The sequence below is a fragment of the Poecilia latipinna genome, unplaced genomic scaffold (genome assembly GCF_001443285.1).
Source record: "Poecilia latipinna isolate Pla-1442-1.1 unplaced genomic scaffold, P_latipinna-1.0 Scaffold428, whole genome shotgun sequence".
Classification (NCBI taxonomy): domain Eukaryota; kingdom Metazoa; phylum Chordata; class Actinopteri; order Cyprinodontiformes; family Poeciliidae; genus Poecilia; species Poecilia latipinna.
This window is the reverse complement of record NW_015113044.1, coordinates 176,529-201,975: the sequence shown is the minus strand read 5'-3', so window position 1 is coordinate 201,975 and position 25,447 is coordinate 176,529. Positions and strand designations below refer to the sequence as shown.

Here is a 25,447-nt window from a genome sequence, read left to right as displayed (position 1 = left end):
AAAAAAAAAAAAGGGGTCAGGGGGGGGTAAATTCCCAAAAAAAAAAAAAAAAAAAAAAAAGCTGCTGCTGGAAGTGAGGAGAAGACAGGAACGGGCCGAGAGCAGCCGGGAGGAGCGGTGAAGAACTGAATCCTCCAAGAACTTTGGCTAAATGTGATTAAATTAATTGGACGTCACCTTGTGAGGCCGGACCGCGCAGTTAGCGCTGTTGATAGCAGAGTTTGATGCAACAACGCTTAATAATGGCGCATCAATCCGCTGGAATGAGATCAGAATCAGTCTTTGTTCCATTCATTGGCTCTGATCTGCAGTAGGCAGGTCTACTTAATAAAACAGTGTGTACTTTGATTCAATATTTTAGTTTATTAACTATCCAGTAAGGTTGGTAGACACTGTTGTCGTTGGCAGCATCCAGCATTGTTATAATGGGACATTTAGGTGATTTTTTTTTTCTTTTCTCTCTGGTACTCTCTGATGGTCAAGGAAGAAAAATGACAATTACATAAGAAACCAAAGTTTTTAAACAACTAACTCCAGCTGATTTCTCTATTAATTACAGTTAATTGGCTTGTTTTTTATGCTCACTGTTTTCTGCATAAAACAGTGAGATAATCCAAAGTTTCAGAATATAAAAATGTCATTTTCCTTACCATCATTATTTCGTGTCCTCTCCTCTCATTCTTGTTTCTGCTGTGTGTTCTCCCTCTTTCCTGTGGCCTTTTCTGAATGTGTCTCTCACACGTTCAGTCCTCAGACGATGTCTGGGTTACAGGTTCTCACTCAAAACTTGAGGAAAAACTTACAGAGCTTTTCAAAAACATTAGAGCCAAATATGGCGACGGCTCAAATAGCATCTTGTAACATATCAAATTTGCTGTTTGAAAATATAAACTACATCCTACTAGTGGTGTTTATTTTTCAAAAAAAAAAAAAGTCCATAAAATCAAGTTTTTATTTTCATCCCTGATTAGAAACCTACATGTATTTCCTGAAATGTTCTTTTCTTTTTCTTTTCTTTTTTCTTTTTGTGTGCCTCGCCCTTCGTTTGGCCTCCCAGCATCCCTGCTATTTAAACCTGCAGACTTTAATTTTATTTGTGAATTTACAATGTGTTTTTGATGGTAAAACACATATATATTTTAAATTTAACATCACCAATCTTAATCACGAAGCAAAATGCACGTCTCACAATGAAACGTTGAGCACCTTCAGATGATCGCGCGCGCTTGTCATGCTGGATTTTAATGCGACGTCAAATTATTTTTTGACGCTCCAGCCATGTTGTCTTTGTGCATGAATCCACGGCACTACCACATGACGCCGTACGTCGACGTTAGGAGCCCGTCTAATTATTTCCACGGCGCAGGCAGACTTTAGCTACGCACTAAGCTGACTTGACAGCCGTGTGCACAGGTGTGGGCGTGCGCTCATGCGTGTTTGTCATCCGGGTATAGGTGCAGAGACGCTGACACCTCCTCGGCGAGAGAAGGACCGTCCCTCCTGCTGAATTATTTAAAGGTGGAATCATGAGAAGGGGGAGTGAAGGATTCAGGTTCCCTTCTGCAAATGACTCAAAACCTCGGCACGCAACTTCGCTAATTATACTCCTTCTCTTTCGCCTGTTGTCATGCGTTTTCCCCATCGGGCCCCCCCCCCCCACTACCCCCAGTCGCATCCCCTTCTTCTTCTTCTTCTCCTCCTCTCCCGCCACCCGCCTCCGCTTGCTCCTGCCAGAGTTAACAACTTGCCAGGAGAAATACGATTAACGCAGCAGAGAGCCACAGTTTGCTTAAGAGGCGACACACACGGGCGATATTTCCCCCGACTGCGCTTTGACAGACAGAAATTGGTGGGAGAGGAAAGGTGAAGCAGGGAGTCGGGGTGTGCCTGGGAATAATAACAAGGCAGCGCTGCAGCCCACCTATAATTTAGTAGGTTTCTGCGCGGTTTGCAGCGACACCCCCTGCCTCAAACACACACACAGGTCAGGAGAACTGAGTCTTTGAGCATGAGACTCAATTTTTCTTTTTTTTTTTTACACCTCTCTCCTTCTCAACATGCACTGGAGACTTGCTTAGCATTATTGTCTCTATATACCCATAGCAGCAAGTGGCACATCAACACCTGCTCTCATGTACAGGTGCATCTTAATACATCATTAAGAAAATTATTAATTTCAATAATTCAATTTAAATGGTGAAACCTGTATCTCAAACGGGGGGGGGGGGTGATATATTTCAAGCATTTTTGTTTAATTATGATGATTATGGCTTAAAGTTGATGGAAAAAATGAAAATTCATTCATTATTACGATTATATACGATTCATTGAAATAAAAATAATCTTTTATTGTAAAAAAAAAAAAGTCAGCCATCGTTGGCTCTGGCGTCTCTTCTTCTGCGTAGTTTAGGTCGGGACAGTTTTCTGGCCAATTAAGCACAGTAAAATCACGGCCGTTAAAGCCGGTCCTGGTACCGTTAGCAGTGTGGGCCGGTGCCAAGGCCTGCTGGAAAATCAACTCTGCATCTCCATAAAGCGTGAGGGAAGTATAAGGCTGACTTTACCCTGGATAAAAACACTACAACGCTGTGAATCCCCAGATTATCACTAACTGTGGAAACATCACACTGGACCTTCAACCACATCTCAAAATTTACTTTAATCTGAAAAGAGAACTTTATCCAGTCTTCTTTCTTACTTCTGCCATGGTCTGTGGTTCATGGATGGCCTGATGTTTCTGTCTCCTGGTTAATCTCCCCAAACTCTTCAATTAGCTTTTCCAGCTCTCAATCCTGCAGGTGGTCCCTGCTGCTTGTGCACACGTTTTTCCTTCCACTCAACTTTTCTCTAATATGTTTCTATCAGCCCTCCCTATGAACAACAGGGCTGTTAGAGAATCGATTTTTGATGTTTGTGTTATTCAATCTGAATAATTAACAGAAATAAATGGTTGAAATGTTTCACTCTCAGTGTACCTGATGGAAATGAGCTTCACTTTTTGAATCAATGTGCTGCAATAAAATGACTTAAAAATGAAAATACAAAAAAAATAGACTCGCCTGTAATATTTGCTTCCGTTGTGCAAAACTTTATGTAATGTTACATTTTATGAGCCGCGCTGTCGAAGATAAGGAGCCACAAGAAAAATGGATGTGGCATGAAATCCAAAGAAAATCAAAACCTTTATGGGCTAAAGCACTGCATTATGTTATAAGAAATGCATTTATCCAGAAACATTCATATTGTTGTAAAAGAAGCACTAATGTCACTGAAGGCTATTACAACGCACGCTTCGCCTCGTTTACTCCTAGTTTTGTTTTTGTTTGTTAGCAGTTCTCATTCACATTTAGAAATCCATTGATTTCAAAGGAAATACAATGCTTAAAAAACTACATTAAAAAAATGATTGTTTGTATAAGATCTGAAATTGACGAAAAAGGTGAATATGTATTTAAAGCGATGGTGTTATATGTTTATTATGCGTCAGGATATGTGGTATAAAACTGCTGTGAAATATGTTGAATCAGTTCATAAATGTGTCATGAACTAAAATGAGAACATGCTTGTCAAAATTTCTCAAATATTTAAGCCGTAAATATTTCTTACTAATATTGATCGTTTCAGTGGACGGGATTATATGAATGAATCTCACTGAAGCCAGAAAAATGCATAAAAAAATAAAATAAAATAAAAATTGCAAGGTAAAAGAAACAAAATGAATCCAAACAGAGACCAGATGAGATAATAACTCAAAAACAAACAGCAGCAGCTGTGTGGAAATACCCACAGTAAATGAATTCGATCTAGAAATGATATTAACTGTGTTCATTAACAAATAAATTCCAAAGTAAGCTACAAATTTGTGTTTTTCTGGTTGTGGATGCATGGAAGAAGAAAAAAAAAAAAAAAAAGACCGGTAGCGATCGAGGCAGGGACGTGTTGACGGGGGGAACGAGGGAATGCAGGAGAACAGGGGGGGGAGGGAGAGATGGAGAGATGGAGGGTGGCAGGACGGCGGGGCAGCGGAGTGGTTTCAGGCCGACTGAAGGCCAGCAGGTCACAGAGGTTCCCTTTAAATTTAGAACCAACCGCGAACGCTCGCTGCCTCCTCCAAAAGGCTGAATGACTGATTATAATGGCTGCCTGTTTCCATCTCGTCCCGTCAGCCTCTCTCCGTGCTGCTCTCTGAAGCGGCGCTGTGACCGGCGAGCTAACATGTGGGCAGGCCTACAATTTACAATTACAATTTAGGCATTTAGCGGCGGCCCCGTAACAAAGTGACTGACAAAGAGGCTCAGAAGAGGGAGAAAGAGAGAGAGAGAGAGAGAAAAAAAAAGAGGCCTGTGATTCCTGTTATCCTCTGCATCATGATAAAAACACAACTCCAAGAACTTCTGAAGACGACCAGGGGCCGAGCGGGGGGAAATGATTACTGTTCAGACCATAAACACTGTTGATTTATTCTCAGGTATGCCACATTTACCTAATAAAAAAAATAAATAAATTATATAACTAAAAGAACTGAACCCCACACACAATTACAAATACATTGTAGTTGCGTCTCCTTAGAGCCACTCAAACTTTTCTACACGTTACAATTAGGACGCTGTTTGACGTATATCACTCTAAAACAAGTTTCATCCATTCTGCCTGCTCTAAACGCAGTCAGCTCTGCCAGTCAGACTTCAGCAGAGATGCACTGATCTACCTTTTCCTGGCTGATTTTTTTTTTATTTTTTAAGAATTTTAATATGTAAACACACACAAACTATCTTCTTTGATAGTGATATTAGTTTTAAAGCCAGCAGAAAATAAAAGTAATTCCAGGAGTATTAATTCATTAAAGCATATCCGATAACCTTCATCGGATTTTGACTGAATTCAGAAAAGTGCATCCATTGGTTGATCTGTTCGTAGACAGAAAATTGAGGGAGTTCACCGTTTTTACGCATTTGAATGAATTTGGAAAACAAAATTCTGATTTTTCGGTATTTTATCTGCCGACCACCGACCAGATCGGACGATCAAGGAAAGATTGTCCGATTGGTCATGGTAGTTTATTTACATTTGTAAATTTCTGATTTTCCTTTAGCTCTTTTTTTTTACCTTTAGATGGAAAACCTTTTTAATTTAGACCTTGAAATGCAATTTTGTTTGTTTTTTTTCTTCTCTCAAAGAAAAAGCCCAACCAGGGACTGAGTGTGCAAATTACCCAGAGTCTACAGAAGAGCAACATGTAGGGCAACAGTTCCTTTGACTGTGTGCTCTCTCTGATCAAACCAACCCGAATGAGCGAGTTGGATCTGCACACTTCAGCAAAATGCAATGTAAAAGCAAAAAAAAAAAAAAAAACAATCAAACAAACTCATAATCTCATTTTCTGCTCAGGTTCAGTTCTGCTGCTGAAGCCACTGTTGTGGCACACAGACTCTGCAACACAATGCTCTCAGCAGCAAACACGTTGGACACCGACAACAGCAACGACGCCACGAAATCTCCAACATGAACGCGCACACGCAAGTCAGCACTGGTGTGAAATGTTGGAAATTACACTTTACAATTCGTTAAACTTGCTAATTTATTTTAGAAATGTGGTCAAATTCAGCAGCTCCTTCACAAAATGACAGGGGAAAAAATCGTTAAAGTCCAAAGAACGTGAAGAGGAGCGTCTCCCGTTACTGCAATTAATGAAAGCTGACAGTTTTGTTAGTGATTATACAGTTAAGCTACCGTACTTTACGTCACTTTACTGTGACGTTACAGTGTACTTCATAACTACATTTGTAAAAAGAACTACGGTATTCATTTAGAGCAGCTTATGCTGTGTTAAATACTGCTTAGCAACAGTAACGTACTGTTGCTAAGCAGTAACTAAGCAAGTTACTTGCAAGGTGCCTGCAAGTTACTTTTATTTTACCAACATGTACATTACAAGTATCAGCACCTGGATTTTACCTGTCCACCTCCGAGAGACACAGTGTCAAAAATGTCCTACGTGAATCCTGCATTCATTGGCCAGAGGAGGTTTGGATCTCCTCCCTTTTTTTTTTTTTTTTTTTTTTTCTTTTTTTTTGTTATGGTCTACAGCAGAGAAACCTGTTGTGTTTGTTTTCCTGTCAGTTCATCATTTCGAAATCTCGGATCTGAGGCGTGAGAGGTAAAAAAAAAAATAAAAAAAAAAAAAAAAAAAAAAGCAGGGAAGGGGGAAAAAGTCACGACCCGAAGGCACGATTAAACGTTAATGCGCTGCATCACAATCCGGACCACCATCACAGAGATTCACAAGTTTTACAGAGCAGCAATAAAACCGTAGCGTTGAATAATAGTGACTTGTTCTCAGCACATATCTAACAGGCTTTTGAAGTCCAACATTTGCTCAATGTAAGATCAGTGCGATCCACAGCGCAGAAAATTCCTACTGATATTTATGAAGTGTATCTGAAAAGAAACTCAAAGACGGTTTTGTTCTTTAAAACGAAGAAACAGCCAGTTCCCTGCACATATATATATATATATATATATATATATATATATATATATATATATATATATAGACAGTGCATGTATTAAATAATAATGCAATAAGACAATTAGGGGTTGAAAGTGTGAAACTACTAGATGAATAGCTTCGAGATGATGTCTAGTGCAAGCAGCCTCATGGTAAATGTCTTGTAAAGCACAGGCAGCATTTCAACGATGAGGACAGTATGGAGGAGAAGAGAGAAGGGGGAAAAAAGACAGAAAAAAAAAACAACCTCAAAGCAAAGAAGGCAAATAAAATGAACACAGAGCAGGTACTCACTCGGACAGATGCAGGAACAGCCCCCCAAAACACATCAGTGAAATGCACCGGTTCGCCTGTACCATCCTGTCAGGGTGCAAGCTATAGTTGCCTTGGCCCTGGCTGGGCGTTATTTGTGAGCCAAATCCTTAAAGAACAAGAAGCTTTCTCTGCGCCTAAAACCTGCCGACAGACAGGGGGCTTTGAAGGCCCCCAACTGAGCTCGGCACGGAGCTTTGAAGCCAACTGAAAACTGCGCTTTATGGGACTAAATGAAAGCGAGAGGAAAGGAGGAAAGTTGGAGAAAAAGCCGAGAAACACAGAGGACTGTTGCTGGTTTTTCTTCTTCTTCTTCTTCTTCTTGTTTTGTGATTGTGAATGTGTCTGCAGTTTGATACGCAGCAGCAGAGTTTTCCAAACTTTGTCTTAACAATGAAAGCAATGTCAATGTGTTTCAACATGTCAGCTTCTGTGAGTGTAAACACGACTGATGCGTAGAAATCCTCTCACCAAACTATTTTACTTATCGTCAAAAGAAACCAATATGTATTTGCTGCATGTGTACGGCTTCTGGCACGTGTTACTGTAGCAGACGGTTTTGTTTTAAGCTTAAATTACAAACGCAAACATTTGCAGTATTTTTATCTGTTTACAATAGTTTTTGTGATTTCAACATCATGTCCATGTGAATAATATTTGTTCGCTTTAATGCTATATAAAACTGGATAAAAGGGACAAAATATTGCGTAAAAAGCTAATTGAAATTAGTTTTTTATCCATTGAAAAATGTTTTGGTAAAACATATATTTTCTCTGCAGACTTTAAAAAAGGCCCCCTTCGTCTTTAACGTAATGTCTTGGACGTTTTCTATAAATGTCTCTTTTTGTCTGCTTAGTTCCAACATTTATTTTATTTTTTTACACTTCTTGTTTTTATGCATGATTTGTTTTACAAACGCATAAACACATTTTCCAAAAAAATAAAATATAAGAGTTTGTCTTAAAAAAAAAAAAACTCTATTTACATTCGTGTTTTTGAGTCAGTGCAGCAATGAATGTGTGCGAAACCATTCTGATCTTTGTTTCCCTTCACTTTTCATTTCAAAGGCTGCAATTTTTCAGTGCTTATGCACAACCCATTATCAGATTTATCCACATTAATCCCAAAGATAGTCATGGGTGGAAAAAAAAAAAAAAAGCTTTCTTAGATAAAAAAAAAAGACGCATATTTTCATGGTAATAAAAGTGTTTGTCACATAAACAGCTTCCAATGAGGTGCAATGCTTCTTTTTTTCTCTCTCTCTCCTCTCTTCTGTCACCTCGTTGTTTGAACTGCGGTTATGGAAAAAAAAAAAAAAACAAACAAATCTTATGGCGCGAGTTCTCCATGACACATCATTTCCACGCCGCTTTTCATGTTCCTCTGTCGAACTAATTATCGGAGGGGAAAACAAACAGCCCTTCTCTCCAGGCCCGGAGCCCACGCAGCCTACAGACGCCCGGGACGCTCTCTCTCTCTCTCTCTCCGTGGAGACGCATCTGCAGTCAGATCGCTCGCTCTGGACACACTGAGGCCCATTTATCACTTTTCTCCGTCGCTCTTTCAACGGGCCCTTTAGAGACACACACACCATCTCGAGCGGGACAAAACAGCGGACGAGCCTCTGTGATGTCCTGACTTGCTCCACTCCTCTCCTCTCTTCCAAAGCTCCGGCTCCGGCTCGCTGGGACCCAAAACCAACACGCACACAATGGGGCCTTGTTGGAGTCGCCCTAATGTTTCTAATGTCATGTAAATGAGACGGGAAGAGGGCAGGGAAGAAGAAGAAGAAGAAGAAGGAGCCGCGGGAGGAGGAGGCGGTGGGAGTGTTTGTGTGTCCGAGGAGGCCGCTAAGCTCCCATTACCAAAGGATTAGGCAAATGCTGCCGTTGTATCGACGCTGGTTCGACAGCGAACCGCCAACCCTAATCTCCTCCTCTCTTCTCTCTTCGACAACGCCTCGTCAACGCCTCCTCTCCTCCCTCCCTCGCTCCCTATATAGTCCCTTCCACCACCTCCTCGATCGTTTGTCGAAAAATATTCACAGAAACTTTCTGGATCCGACTCCTCAACTCCAACTTGCTCCCTTTTTTTTTTTTTCCTTTTTTTTTTCTTCCCAGTCTTGAATATCCACCCGAGCTCCAAACTAAAACAAAAAAAAAAACACACACACACACAAATACCGCTAGACTTACTTGGTTTGCAGCCAGAATAAATTTGTCTGTTCATTGATTTCTCTGACATGAGATGTGTGTGTGTGTGTGTGTGTGTGTGTGTGTGTGTGATTGAGTGAATGTGCAAGAGGTGATCAATATTGAAAGCCAGAGTGCTTCTCTGGGTTTTTTTTTTTGCCTGTGATGTGTTTGCCTGGAGCCTCTCGGTGAAACGGTGACCTGCTGGCTCCTCAGTTCGCTGCTCCTCGGAGCGCGGGCAGGGGGACCAGGTGCCGGTCCCTGGGTGCTGCTCGCTGTGTCCCTGAGCGCACTGGTGGCTCCTGCAGAAGGCTTCACTTCTGTTTTATCCGCCTGCAGAGTGAGAAGGAAAGAGCATGTGTTGTCATCCATTTGTCAGGACGGGGTTCTGCATCCAAACTGTATCTGCACGAGAGCCTTACGACGAGCTGATAACTTTTGAGTCGGAGTTGCACAGATTTACTCCATCCTGGTATTTACCCAACATTAGAAACATAAAACGAGTGTCTAAGATGATGCCATTAATCTTATATTCTAAGATGAGAATTTTGTGGTTGGAACTACTTCTAAAGAAGGTCTAAATACTCCTCAGATGTTTAGGCTAAAATCAGTATTTATTCGCTCTAAAAATGTTAATCAACGTGTTTTTAAATGTCTGTTAGGTGTAAATGCAGACGTATCATAGCCCAGAATAACGAGCATGAAAACAAATGTGCGAGGAAAGCTGGGTTTAAACTCAGAACTAATGATTTTCTAACACAGAGCTACACAATAACACAGTTTTCTCAATATGCACAAATCCAGAAGATTTTATGTTCGCCTGCAAAGGAATGTTGAAGAGTTATGGCTGGAAATCGTTATGTCTTGATGTCAAAATATTCATACTAAATACCAGCTAAGTATATTTTTCCCCGGAATATTGTAACGTTGTTATTCTGCTCGTAACAAAGCAGCGTTGTAAATCCACAAACCTCACATTAGATCGGAGGCATCAAATTTATTTTCTTTTCGGTCCATATCCAAATTACGAATGTCAACAGTTTAACAAAACGCTACACTATCAATGAATAGCTGTCTCTGCATTCGATGAGAACTTCTATAAACTAAATATTATCTAGCATCTTTTCACATTGATGTAATTTGGCAATACAGATAAAAATGCTTCGATTTGATCAATAAAATAATATTTAAGGACACAAATGTAATCTCGAAAGTTTTACTTCTGTCCTTCTAGACTAGAGGGCCACATAATAACTTATGGCGGGCCCGATTTGGCCCCCGGGCCTTGAGTTCGGCACATGTGCATTCAGTGAATAAAAAGTCAGTATTTCTGCTCTGGTTCCACCAACCTGCAGCTTTACTGCTGCAGTTTTACAATGTTACTTAAGTCGGAGTGATGAGTTATGATAATTTACTTTTCACACCCTGACTGCCCGTCATAAATGGAAAATATGTCCGAACAGACAATGTAAAGAAGGGAGCAGCTGCCTTTAAGTCAGCTGAATGGCAGTGTGCAGCCAGGAGAAGGAGAAATGCGACAGCATCTGTGCTTTCCATGCATCTTTATTTCATGAAACTCAAATGACAAAAATATCTCCCGTCATCTAGTTGCCTTTCTTACGCCACTTACAGAAGCAGTGTGTTACTTTAAATGTGCAAAATATGCACTAACACACAAAAAAAGAGCAACATATGTATCCTATGTAACATATGTGAATGCAAAAACAAAGACATGCTTAATCTCTGCAGGAGTTCACAGTAACTATTCAAAACAGCTCAGGCTGAAGAATGTTGTCGAGAAAGGATGCAGCTATTCTGAGACAAACCGGCTGTGTGATGTTTGTCTGTGCGTGTGTTTGTGCGCGCGCGAGCCTGCGCGAGTGCATGTCGGGCAGCACGGTGACACAGTTGCAGGCGGAACTTGGAATACTCAATTATCACATTAGCACATCCAGAGAGCAGCCCGAAGAGGCGTGCACGTCAGATGGATACAGAGAGTTCGCGCGTATCTGTGGCGCTGCCTGCAGGCCCCCCGCTGAGGAGCTCAAACACACCAGCTGAGGGGTGGTGGCGGTGGTGGTGGTGGCGGTGGTGGTGGTGTTGTGGAAGGGAGGGCGGGAGGAAGAGGAGGGCGGCTGGTTGAAGAAAAACACGAGGCTTGTGAGTGACATTGAGACCAAGGTTAAACGCGAACCAGCAGCTCTGCTATAGGCTGCGTTGGGAACAGTAGAAGAAGAAAAGCGGCAGAAAATGCTGCAGCCTCGCCCGTCGCTTCTGGAGCTGCGGCAAGGTAACGACTCCAGATACTGAAGGAGCTACCCATCACTTTTTTTTTTCTTTTATCTACGAATATCATTAACAGTCTGTTTGCTGGTTTTCACTTCAATAAGCCCCAAATAGAAGGAAATGACCTTTGTATCTGGAGTCAAAAACGGCAGAAACTTGGGCAACAAAGCAAGGCATACATAGTTTTAGAGGTCAGAAAAGTACCGATAGCGCCCTAAATAAGCTCCAATTGAAACAATTGTCCAAGACGAGGAACATCAAAGAGGACAGAGAAACTGTCTGACTTTTTTTGCATTTAAAGCAAAGTTCCCCAGTGGATTCATGGCAGTTTTAAAAGATTTGCAGTCACGCTGCTCTTATGGTGAGCAGTGAGATGCCAGAGAACGCACCACAGGTCGCAGAGAAGAGCAGACCCATGCTCCGTCTCTCTTCCACCTGCTGCTGCACACCGCTGGGCAGCTGGCTGAAAGAAGGTTCCAAAACTTTTCCCTCCCTTTTAAAAAAAAAAAAAAAGACAAATTTGGCTGCTTGGAAATACAGCGAAATGAGAAATATCATTAACGATCCAAACAGTTATGATGTGGGAACTAAAAGATTTGCATTAAACACTCTTACATGATAACATGATAATCAAAAGTCAGCTTGTGAACATCATCAGAAACTTATTTGTTTTTGCTTAACTCTGAGTGTCAAAGTAAAAATAATGAAATGTTATGTATCTGTTTGTACTGAATTGATGTGCTGTATTGCAACTACTGTTGTGTTTTTTTTAATTTTAGTACATATTCACATCATTACGTACATATAAAAATAAAATAATCGTACCAGATTTCCCCTCTGTGGGACAGTGAAAGCTTTTTCTGTTCAGTTAGCATTAAACACACAATAAAGAATATATTACTTCAGCAGACGTAGAGAAATATTGATAGCCTCATTTTTACAATTTATTTTAAACGCAGTGAAATCCACCTCACAAAGATCCATACTTGTTTAAATGAATTGTTGAGCAGGGCAAGGTTTATCAAAGTTAAAGACAGCATGAAAACATTCACAGCTTTTTAAGGACATCACATTGTTTGCAAATTCACCTCTACTAATTATAACTATCCAACTTTTTTATAGAAAATGTAGAAAATATCTATTTCATTTAGATACCACCTGAAATATGCTCCGTAACACCAAGCTGTTTGTTGAAGACAAGTAAGCATCAAGAATTATCTCAGATGCTAATAAATATATATTTTTTTTCAACCACTTTCATTTGCAAATATGTTTAACTGAGCACATGTTTGAAAGAATACACTTTTGAATTTATTCATCCACTGTAGACAAAAGACAGTGGATGTCTGGCTTTTTCTGTTGTAGTCAAACTTGTACAGAAACAAAACAAAAGCACAAAAAAAAAAACTAAATCAAAAGAAAAACCGCTCCGAAAGCACAAACACCTGGAATGTTCAGCAGCTAGCATAGCATTAAAACAGATTAATTCACATAAAGCATCTCATGTAAGTCATGAATAACAAATCTTTATCTTTTAGATGTATAACAGAGTTGGGATAAGACGAGATCAAGAGCTCTCATGCATCAAAGCGGTATTTCTCTGGGATTGTACCCTTCTCTTGTAATTACCCTCTGTGATAAAAAAAAAAACAAAAACTAATATAACTAATTTATTACTTTAGCTGCATTTAATTCATTCAACCACTACCACACATCTTACAGAAGGGATTTTTTTTTTTTTATGTTTTATTTTTTTCCTAAGCGTTGTAGATTTTCAAAGTTTTCATACGCGGCGTTCTTTCCGACTCCGCGGTTAGACAAAGAAGCAGGGGGTCAAGGTTCACGTGGCTAATAGCTGCTCAGTGTCAGCGGATACCAATCAGGTGATACGGCCTGAGTGGCGAGGCTATTTAAAGTGTAACGGGTCGAATGTTGGACCGCAGAGATGTGGGGGGGAAAAAACGTGTTGCACGTGTGCATGCGTTGACGTGTGTGTGGTATGTAGTGTGTGGGACTCCACCGGTATGCTGTCGGCAGCAGAGGAAGGGAGAGAGAATATGTAAGTTTAGCTTTGTTTCTTAATGTTTACAGTAAGACTGCCTTGTTATGCCATGGAGATTCCTGGAAACGTTTTCAGAGTATTGGGAGTTTTTTTTTTTTTTTTTTTTCTACACAACAATGTTCCAAAATCAGGAACATGACCAGTGTCACAAAATAACGGCATCATCAGTGACAACAACAACAACAACAACAACAACAACTGTGCGGCTTTGAAAGACGGGTCAAAGGTGATTTCTGACAAACATTTGCATAAGGAGACACGACTGCAACGTGCAGTCTGTTTCAGTGACAGGAGGCGAGACGCCTTGGACAGATCAGCAGTCCATTATAGGCCAACACAGAGACATTGGAGGACGAGCAATGAGACACAGCCCAATGCTTAGGAGCTCTTGTTTTGTTTCTGCTTTTTGTTTGCAGATAATTTAATCAGAAAGGATAGTTGTATTAATCCTTGGGTAGCAAAATAGATAAATGCGTAAAAGTGTTATGGAATAAAAGAGCAGAACCCTGCCGACGATCCAGCAGAGTGAGGATCTGATGTGCGGAGCAGCAAACCCAGGCCAAGATAAACGCGCGAAAGCAACGTCTGCAACTCCAATGTGAGTTCATAAAGGGAATTTTATTTTTGTAAAAGTCAGAAAGCTAGTTACCACCCATCTGATTTCTAGAGGTGGTTCTTAACTAACTTTGAAAGAGTCATTTGAATTCACTGTTCTTTTTACTTTTACTTGAGTAATAATATTCTCTAAAATACTAGAATTCGCACATATCTTTACCATTTGGTTTGTCTCATAAGATCATTTTCACAAATTAAATCAGATGTTATGATCAAACAGCTACCAGGACGAAAGCAGGACTACTTTTTGTCAAGTAGGGTTTTTTTTTTCTTTTTCTTGAGTAATTTTTTTAGGACGATGATTTTTATTTGAGTAAAAATGTATCTGATATGAGTGACAAAGCATATGAACTTTTTCACAGTATGAATTTTTTTTTACTTTTACAGCCAGTTGCTGGTTAATTTTTCAGAAATAGTGGTTAGACATCAGCTAAATGATCATTTCTGGAGCTTGACGTGATGAGAGAACGTTTAGTTTCACAATAAAATGTAAATTTTTTTGAGTGTTTTTTTTGCTCTTCTAAGGCTTTTTGCTAAACAAGATTTTGCTAAATATTTATGATCATTTGAATACATGAAAGAAGATCAATTGGTATTTATTTTTGCTACACAACAGTGTGCATTTAACTGAGCAAAAAAAAAAAAAGATATACAAAAAAAATCCACAGTTGGACTTTGTTGTTACGTGTAATAGTACTGCATCAAAAGTTTCACATCAATTATCAAACACTGGCAAAATACTGCTGGAGAGGAAATTTCCCCATCGCTACCTGCAGGATATATGAGAAATTATTTAGATTTTAATGAGGAGGAGAAAAATCTGCCAAGTCGAGTACATCATCACTGCTCCAGATATTTAATTTGGTATCTATATTTCAGTTTGCAAACCTGCATACAAATGTACGTATAAATATTCATCTTCAGACGAAGATGAAATTCTGCGCTTGGTGAGCGTGGAGCCCATTTCAAAGAGACGCGGGTCTCCGCACATCGAGATCAAGAGGTGGTCGAGGCTCAAGTCCTCACCTGGGAAGCCGAGTCAGGAAGTGAGTGAATGAATTAGCGGCGCTTTCGGTAGGCCTGTTTCTCTTCTGCCGATTTGTTCTTAGTACTGTTTGCGTTAGGAATTGCTTTTAAGAACGGGAAGCAACTCTGATAGCCAGTATTTCTATGCAACTCTGATTTTATTTACTACTTTTTTACTTACAATATTTGTAGACATCTCTGCACATCTTCCTAGTTGCACTGCAGGAAGAGAATGAAACACAGTGCAATGATTTGCAAGTCACTGTAACACGTTATTATTTCCCCCCCCCCCTCCCCCAGTGTTAAAGCCGGCACTTTTGTTTTTGTAACTTTTAAGCTGGCAGCCCTTTATTAAAAAGTGGGACAGGAGTACGTTTACTGTTGAGTTGCGTCATTTTTCCCTCTGATGGCTGAGGAGGCCACTTACTCATTGTTAGGTGTGAGTGTATGCGCTCTCGTTTGTCCTGTTGTGGACTGGCGACCTGCCCAAGGTCTCCTCCGCCTCTCGCCCAATGGCTGCTGGACATGGATGGACGGATAGTGCCTCTGAAAAGTATTCATACCTCATTAATTTATTTTTCACATTATGGACTCATTATTATTTCATGCATTTCATTGGGATTTTCTTTGACAGGCCGTCGTAAAGTGGCACATAAACTCAAAGATTACTAAAAACTATGCACTGTCCTTACAATGCAGAAAAGCCATACTAAATCCCATATTCTCAGCATCCCACTCACTGTGTAATTCTACAGTCAACTATACTTTTTGCTCTACAAAAGTAACACTGCACAGGAAACATGGTGGTAGCGGTAACATGCTGTGGGACTCAATATTGGGAAGCTGTCCAGTTAGGGTGGGGTAGAGGACGATCACCCTAGACATATGGTCAGGACTCCAATGGAAATGTCTGGATCAATGTATATTTGTGTGTTAGGATGGCCTAGTTAAAGCCCAAACCTAAGTCCATGTGATGTCCTTAAAATGCTGTCCATCAAATCTTGTGCCAAGACTCATGAGAGGTCAAAACTTCTGTCTCTAGCCAACAATCTTACTGATAATTGCCTAATTTGAGTTTAGCTGCTTATTTTTAGTGTTCTTTGGTAGAACACAACCGTCACCGTTTAAATTGAAATACATCTATGGTTGTATAGAAAAAGAGAATAAATATTTAAAGGAACAAAATAGGCCTTTCCAATGGTGTGGCTAGTTATATATTTAGGGCTTAATTGCTGATCTTTAAATACTAATTTGTGTGGATTATTTTTCCCAAACTTGTAGAAAATGATTCTGTTCATAATGTTATTCACTCTCATTATTATTAATGCTGTTTCAGAATGAAATCACTGAATCCAGCTAAAGTTTGTGGCTCATAATCACAAATTTGTATCTTAGAATTTTTAAGATGAATGAAAGTAAAAAAAAAAAAAAAAATTAAAAATCCCCATGAAGTGGTAAAACAGAAAATAATCAAAACAGCTGAAGATACGCCGAAGGAAAATATGGAAGTTGAATTCGGGTGTCCATTGTCATTCTAAACACACAGCTGTGTTTTGTTTGCGCTCATGGAAGTAAGCGGGAGGATTGACAGCCAAAGCTGATCTCAGCATTTTCTCGATTTGGAGCTGCGTCTGTGTTTAAAGAGCAGGCGATTTGTTTGTGAGTCTTTGTTGCTCTTTCCCATCACTCGCTTTCACTTTTTCCACGTAAAAAAAGTGCATCCCAAAGACACTTTCCTTCTCTTTTAGGATTCTGTTTTCTGCTTTTCCTCCTGCTGAAGGGGATTTCCACACTGTACAGCAATCCACCTGGACAAACATCAGCCTCAGCAGCGGAGGGGCTTGATAGTACGTAGTAAGTGGTGTGTGCAGGCTTTTCATCTGTACCGAGGTGACTAAACTGTAGTATTTATAGGACTTAGTGAGTAAAACCCGCCACAAAGGGGAGATCTGCCTTTTTGTAGTAGCTGATTCACAAACCTTTGGTTACGTCTGTGTAAGTCACCAAGGTGCAGTCAGGAAATTATAATCTGAATTTAAAACATGCTTCTGTAAATGTTATGTCTTTCAGAACAGCAGAATAAAGCTGTAGCATAGAAAAAAATGTCTGTTTAGATTATTTTAGTGATTCCTCTCTCTGGTTTTTAGCGAAGTTTTTTTTAAACGGCGTGCATTTTACACCCATGTGAAACAGAAACAGGTACGGGTCATCCCTGCCACACCCTATCAGAAGGGTTTTCTTGCTGGTTTAAATCAGTAAGCTGATAATTTTGCATCCTTTAAAATATTTTCCAGCAATTAAGTCACTTTGTTGACAAAAAAAAAAACAGAACTCAATCAGTCAAGACTGGATTAAACTTACTATTAATTTGTTCTTCGGGGACATATTCTGTTGTACATCTGATGAAATAAAAAGTAACTTTTGCACCCCGTGAACATACTGATTAGTTCTATGCTTTTCATTTAAAGACAAGACAAATATGTGACTGTTTAGAATCAATATGAGCAATTTACATCTTTTTTGCATTAGCGATGCACAATATTTTTTCCTGATAATTTACAAGAGAGAAAGTCATTCCCGTCTCATAACCACTGTCTTTTGAGAGTTACCGGGGTAAATTGTGGTCATCTGTGAAGCTCATCTGTCACTTGTTAACTTGTTTATCTCTTGGCCGTCATTCTCTCTGGCCTGAATCCATCTTACATTTAGTCTTCTCACCCAGCAGCTGATCCAACAAACTCTCCGATGATTGCTCCGGCCAACTGTGACTGAAGCAGGCACACCTGAGCGAGTGAGTGAGTGTCAGGTGTGGTTGTGTGAGCTTACTGCTAAACTGCCCTGCTTACTTCAGACTGAATGAGAGAGCGAAATGAAAATGTGTGTGTATGTGTGATCAAGCGCATAAAGTGTGGTAACCTTTCATTTTGGCACTGCGTGGGGAAACATCAGCGTGGGGTCAGGTGTGCTGCGTCCTGCCTCGCCAGCTAACCTGGATGAGAACGTGTGTGTGTGTGTGTGTGTGTGTGGGGAGGTCAGTTGTGGTAAAGGACCTGAGGATTTGGGGGATTATCTTGGATTTATTTGGGACGTTCGCTGCTTTTCTCAGGGCAGCTATGAATTATGACGAAATGGCAGCTGAGGGTTTGTCACTGTGGATGAGATTGACGTTATTAATCACAGTTTTTTTCTCTCTCTCGTTGCGAACGCTCGGGGCAGATGAATCATGTTTCCACTGAAGATCGACCACAATCCTGCTGCATAATGCAGAGTTTGTTCAACCACTCTGTGGCTGAACAAAAGTGTAGCCTGCAGAAACTCTTTGCAGGACCTGTAGATAAGAGTCTTTTTGTTCCTCTTTCTGTTTACCTGCCCAGTTTGCACGCAACCTGCAGCCTTGTTGCTTTATCTTCTTCTCTCCCTTTAATTTTTTCCTCCCTGTAACACACACACACACACCCACACACACACACACTCTCTCAAATCTCTTCCTATCCCTTTTATGCTGAACTTGATCCAAAAGCAAACTACACTTTCAAGCAGCGGGGTTATTTTCCCAAAACAGGACTTGACTTACAAACACAAAGTTTTCAGCAACGCTCCACATCATTTATATGGAAAAGCTGGGCTGTTTGGAGCTAGCGTCATAATGTAGCCCCGCACAATGTGTGCATTTGGCAACCCGTCAATATTGATGTGGCGTTGTTCAGAGCTGTCGAGACATGTGCTTACTAAATCCTGCATAATCCGATTTCTGTCTCGCTGTAATGTTAGCAGCACATCTGGACCGTCGCACCAGACGCAGCCAAAAGGCCTGTGTCTGATGCTGGAGAAATTTACATTTTGAATTATGTTGTTTTTATTTGAGCTCTGCTTTAATTTTAATCATAAAAGAGAAAAACACAACACAACTGGTTAGATTGGCTGTTTTGTTGGGGGGGTTTTGTCCTGAAAGCTGGTGACTTCAGCAGGTCTTCTAGGTGTCTTAACTCTAATCCACCACTAAACACAACTTCCTCTTGAATGCTTCTTCTAGTAGTTCAACCTCTAGCAGAGCATCTGTTATAATAATAATGGAGCATAACTGCTGACAACCCAATAACCTTTTGAATGCTTCATAGATAAGAAGCACTTAAAGTTGGCCTTCACGTTAGATTAGTGCATTTTTTGATTTACGCATTCAGAAAAATGAAGCACAAAGACATTGGGAAGTTTTTAAAAAATTAATGTATCTCAAGGTTCTTTAAAAATAATCACATAGAAAAATTAAAAGCTGCAGAGACAATACTTCATCTTATTAGGAAGTAAAGCTTAAATGAGCAGCAGACAGGTCAATTTAATCCACTTAAAAAGTTTCTTCTGAATTAAAAAAGTAAGACTCATCTGTCAGCAAATAAATAAATACATGAATAAGTAAAATGTTATTATTCACAGGTCATTTTTATTTGTGCTAAATATCTAAAAAAATTATGATTTAGATTTTTAAAATCCTTTTCTTGAGTGCCATTTTTTAAATTGATGTATTTTTTTTTAAATCTAAATATAAAATATAAAAATTTTAAAATATCTTCTTTTTTTTTGCAAAATTAAATAGTCATTGCTATTACAGGGAGAACCGTAAGTTTCCATACATAGGAGAATGTAAAATGCATATTTGTTTTATATTTCAGATATCCAAGAAGAAGCGTTAGACAGAAGAGCAAAGAATTTAAATTTTACTGATGCAGCCGTCAGTATAATTTCAGTTCTTTGAATAAATAAATCGGGAAGCAGTCGCATGGTTGCACGAAACTTTAACAGAAAACACGGAACAAGCATCACACACACAACACTGGAAATGTGGCAAAACTGGAAATGTTGCAGGTGAACCACAAAGTGGTCCAAGACGTGCACAGAGTCCCACAAAAATAAAAACGGTTGTCCGATATAAAATGTTAATTTTTTTCTACGTATGGAAACTTATGGCCGACCCTGCAGAATGATAGAAATAAAACACATATAAATCGCCAAATAAATTAATGCACGGTGAACAGATCATGCTAAAATGTGCCTAAAATCAAAACGCAAAACCATATATATATATATATATATATATATATATATATATATATATATATATATATATATATATATAGTACAAATAGGACAAAATCAAACCTCTCACTTGGGATCTTATAAGGTAACTTGAAAAAAAAAACAGCATCAGCTAGGCCAGTGAACTGATTAGGGGGACGACATGATGCCTATGTTTGCCTTTTCCAGCTCTCTCTCCCACGGCAGACACAGGTGCAGACAGAGAGCTAGTGTTGGGGGGCAAGGGGGGGGGGGCGCTGCGGTGGGAGCGAGTGGCACAGGTGGCACGGAGCCCCAGCCGTGCCGAGGGCATCAGCTCGGCATGTGGCGCACAGCCAACCACGCACGGCATATGCCAAGGGGGCGAGTGGGGGAGAAAGAGGGAGGAAAGGGGTTTTTCTGACTACCACATGGGTCCGCAGGTCTCCTGTCTCGCACCATATGCTGTCAGCATGTCTGTCTACCTGCATGCCTGTCTGTATGCCTGCCTCTCTGCCAGCTGAACAAAGTGCTGTCTGTCAGTGGTCAAACTGTCAGGGCCAAGATGACGATTCGACAGAGGTTTCATCTACCTTACGCCTAAAAGAAATAATCCCGTGTACACTCAGACCTACATCTGTGCACTCGCACAAATGCCCACAAGTACAGTGCCAGCTTGTGTCATTATCATATTCATCAATTATGTAAACAGTTATGTGAACACGAGAGTAGCGCGCGCACACACACACACATACACACACACACACACACACACACACACACACACAGATTCTCCAAAAGTACATGCATTTTAATGAAGTGCCGTGGGGCTAGACATGACCTCCGCATTGCCTCTGTACACGCATACACACCAACACACACAGGTGTTTGACATTGCATAGCTGAGGGCAGAAACCACGTCTGCATCAGGATGAAAAACGGGTAATATTTATGATAAAAACATATGAATTTGGGAGAATTATCTCAGAACAAATGCACTGAAGTCTTCAGGAGATCATGAAATTATGCAGAAATGCATAAAGCCATTCAACAAAAACAAGCAGAACGTATCCCATAATATGCAAATAAGTATTTGTTCGTTAAATACTAATTATTCACCTATCTATATATCCTTCCCATGTTTAACATAGAGCATAGTCAGGATAGTACCAATTTATTCATGCCCATGCTGTCAGTCTGACAGAGACACAGCACACACCTTGAGGGCTGAAAAGTTTGTTATTGGTGTGTTTCAGGCAGAGTGCAGTGTTAGTGAAATTTTGTTGTCAGATTTAGTCAAACTGGTTACTGTAACCCGGTTCAGCTGCAGGCCATCAAAGTTTAGAGCTCTAACTTAGCACAACAGTGAACAACGTGCGTACTTTGGATTCAGTTTGAGCAAGTAGCAGGAAAATACGTTCCCTAACATATGTGGTTAGCAACAGCCCTGCACAGTTTCTGTGTTTATGGTAATTTTACTTCATATTTTCTCCAAAGATCAACTGGAGTCTGTATTTGTAGATGTGTGTACCAAACCAAAGTAGGAAGATGGATAAACTACTATAGATGAAATGAATGAATGAAGATATTGATTATTTTTTGACAACTTTGCTATCAGTCAGTCGTTGCTGCTGGATCTGTTGGTGTTTGACTTTTCCCCTTTTGATTTGTTAATTCTTGGATCCTGTTTCTTCTCTGTCTCAGCTGTGACTCCCTCACCTGCAGCCCATGCCACCATTCACCTCCTCCTGTGTGTGTTATTGTTCTCTGGTTTCATTGTGCCTCACCGGCTCTTCCTGTGAAACGACCCATTTTTCCTGGTTGCTTCTGTGCTATAATATCTGCAAGATTTCAGTATTTATTTATCAAAGTAATACGTCATAATCATCCCGAACTCCAGCCTGCATTTTTTTTATTACTTTTTAAATTGTTGTCAGGTTTAGTATTAACCAATGAAATAATAAAATGAAAATAGAATAATGAATCAATGTTATAGAAAGTCTGCAACCCAAACAGATGATCGGTTGAGTCTTTAGAACTAGCGATGCTTTTAATGATAATTTTACTGCCCAAGGTATCACCGACGTCCCTTTTTGTTCCCATTAGTAGTTCCTTCGCTGCTGAAGTCAGTCATTTCCATCTAAGCTCCTTTGGAAAGCTGCTGTTAAATAAATAAATAAATAAATAAAACCTGATATTTGTTTCCTCTCTAGTTTTTTCCAGAAAAGGAAACAAATGATTAGCAGCATCAGTCTGCATTTTTAGCTTGGCTTTGCCACCCCAATGTTCATTACCATTTTGACATTTACAATCAAAGACTTTCCTGAGACACAGAGTTGCTCAAATCCATCTCAAAATGCCAGAATATATAAGAACAATGGCCACGAATGTCTACGCGGTGACAGAGTAATGAGGAGACAAAGAGAGACGGGGCTTTCAGTGGCCTCTCCTATTTGCTGACTAATGAGGGAATAATTGAGTGCAGTCGTCCCCCGCGTCTCCCTGATTAGAGACAGGCTGGGCCTCGAAAAGACAGAAAGACGGGAGTCAGGTCTTTCTTTCTCTTTGCTTTATCTTTCAATCTCCTCTCCTCTCCACCCTCTACTGGACAGATACTTATCGCGCCAGATACTAATTTCTACTCATGCCCGTTATCCCATACGCATGCTGTCATACACTGGTACTGATTGCTGAAACAATATGTAGCTTCGTCTGACAATAGCAGCAGCATAATTGGCCCAGAGGACACAGGCAATGACATTAGCAGCACAGAGCTCAGGGGGAAAGAGAAACGGCGGAACAGACTCGTGATTTGGTTAAGAAAATTAAAGAAAATCTCGTTTTGTCAGCAAACATCCTCCCAGGCTGATGTGTCCCTAAAGAGGAACGTGTGAATCCAAAAGTTTGGACTTTTATCGGGAAAAAAAAGCGTGCACACCGAAATGACTTAAGAGTTACATGCAGAAAAAGGTGAACAACTGTGATGCAAAACATCCTTTCATATAAAAAAAGCAAGAAAGGAGAAATAAACAAAAATAATAATTAAAAACTAATTTGCATTAGCTGTTCAGGTGGGACTCACAACATACATATTCTAATGTATTTTTGATTTAACAATTTATACATATTTGTAGGCATTTAAAATGTTAATTGGTTTCCATGCGGTGCTAGGTCCAAAGAAGGTGAAGATCGATTATCAAGAGAGGTGGATAGCAGAGTGATTATACACACTGTTGCTTTAGGTCAGAGGTCGAGACCTCTCATGTTCACATGGGGACTGGAGCTTGTGGAATATTAATGCATTTTAGAGGGAAACATGAGCTTGGTTTAATTTGGTTACACAAATCTGCAACCATCCAGCTGCAGAAATCATCCAATGAAAGAAAGAGAATAGTCAACAGAAAAGCCAAAGTTCAAGCATTCAACATCAACAAAAATACAATAACTCCAAATGCTCATTTTTAAGTCATTGAGCAAAACAGTAGCCATTGCTGAGAAGGAAACTCTACGTCTCTTGGTCTTCACAGCTGACATTTTATACCGACGACCAGAAGGAAGCAACAGAAACTCTCCATAGAGACGATGGTCTCAGCATAACCTGACAGAATGTGCCTCTTAACAGCCACTTAATCCAGATTACCCAAAATGGTTTCGTTGATCAGAGACAGATTTCTGTACCACGCAATAACACAAAACAAGAAAAGAAGTGCATTAAGACTTTTGTTATCATGTGTGAAATGATGACACATTAAAACTCTCAGTTTCTTTAAGAATTACAGCTGTTGTTGGACCTTTTTTTTCTGCGCAAACAAAATGTAGCTCAAAATGACTAATATTTGAACAAACCCCAAATAACAGTAATTTCCCACCAATTCAACGATGCCTCCATTTACTACTGTTGGTGCAACATGGTGTGGCAACTTCTAAAAGTCTATTATCTTTTTTTTTTTTTTTAGTTTTCAGAGTATTGATTTTCCAAAGTGACCCATCACACCAGAAAGTCTACACCTGGAATGCCGTGGTAGGTATCAAAACAAATGTCCACAAACCTCAAGGAAGAGAACAGGATGTCTTCTAAACATTTCTCACTTTTTTGACTTGAGAGCCTGGTAAGTCATGGAGAAAACAAGTGCATGAAGTCATGGCTGCAAACAGTTGGTCTGACAAGCTGTTGGAACATGAGGTGGACTGTAGTTACCCGTAAGCATCCTGTAGGTGCCCCTGTGGGCAGCTGTCAGGTACCCTGTACTGGACCACTGTTGATTGGCATCAGCTACCCCTAGACTCGTGGCACACACTTGCCTTTAGGCGAAATTCGTACAGCCATAATCTTGTAATCAGTGTGTGATGTTGACTATGAATAAAGTACACACTGCTTGACACTTTGTACTAAACATAATGGCCTGAAAGTCTTGCTGAATGCTGATGTATCTATTTTTGACAACACAAGTGGTTTCACCATGAGAAAACAAGCGGAAAGGCAGTGGAAGCCGTAAAAGAATCAAAACACAGATCTGTCACGAGTTTGCCAAACTACAAAAAAAGGCCGGAGAAACTCTTGATGGCTGAGCAGGATATACAGATATTCCAGGCCCACATCCAGAAGAAACAAGATCTCCCGAGGAGAGGAAGGTGGAAGTGAAAGGTTTAACATTTATCATCGTGTTCCCGTCAACCGGGAACCGCATTTTCTCACGCGGTACCGTTCTGAAATGACAACGAGTCTCTTCTCCGTCCCCGACACATTCGTTGAGACAGATAATTATTCAGCTGCTAAATAATTTGTAAAAAAAAAAAAAAAAAAAAAGTCTGCGAGGCAGAGAGTGTCGGAATGGAGACGCTCTTTCCCCATGTCATTAATTCCTAACATCCCAGGTTCTCCCTCCACGGACGGCGGGATGAGGGAAAATAACAGGAGCCGCTCGTGCTGGAACGGATACGTGAACCGCAGCCGTAGTTTCGCGAAAACTGATTGCTGCTCTTTCCTCTCACCGCCTGTGCGAAGGGCTGCGGTGTCTTTCACACGTTCCCCTCAGCGTTTGTCTCTTGTGATCCGCGAAAAGTGGAGAAAAGTGGAAGCGCGCACACGTAAACAAACACGCACAGAGAGCCCCGGTGGTGCGGCGCCTGGAGCCACGGTGCAGTTCGCGAGCGAAGGTGTGGGTGAGTGTGTGTGTGTGCGTGTATGTTTGTGGGACGGGTGCCAATCTTGGCATGGCTGGATGCCGGTCTGAGGGCCTCCTGAGAGGGGACCAGGGGCACAACAAATTGGCACACTACACTTCGCAGTCCCACCTGCGTGTGTTTTTCTGCGCCCGTGTGTCTGCGCGGAGAGCAAACCGATATTAATGTGTGTACCTTGTGTGTGTGTGTGTGTGTGCCATTTCCGTGGCGAAG

The 25,447-nt window shown here is 40.4% G+C and overlaps 1 long non-coding RNA gene across 1 annotated transcript in view; it reads right to left on the bottom strand.

Annotated features, from left to right (window-relative positions):
- Positions 1 to 7,502, bottom strand: part of LOC106950904 (uncharacterized) — a 30,967-nt gene extending 23,465 nt beyond the window's left edge. The window contains exon 1 of the long non-coding RNA XR_001425697.1: positions 6,803 to 7,502. This is a non-coding gene — a long non-coding RNA (uncharacterized LOC106950904). The remainder of the gene's footprint in view (positions 1 to 6,802) is intronic.
- Between the last annotated feature and the right edge of the window lie 17,945 nt (positions 7,503 to 25,447).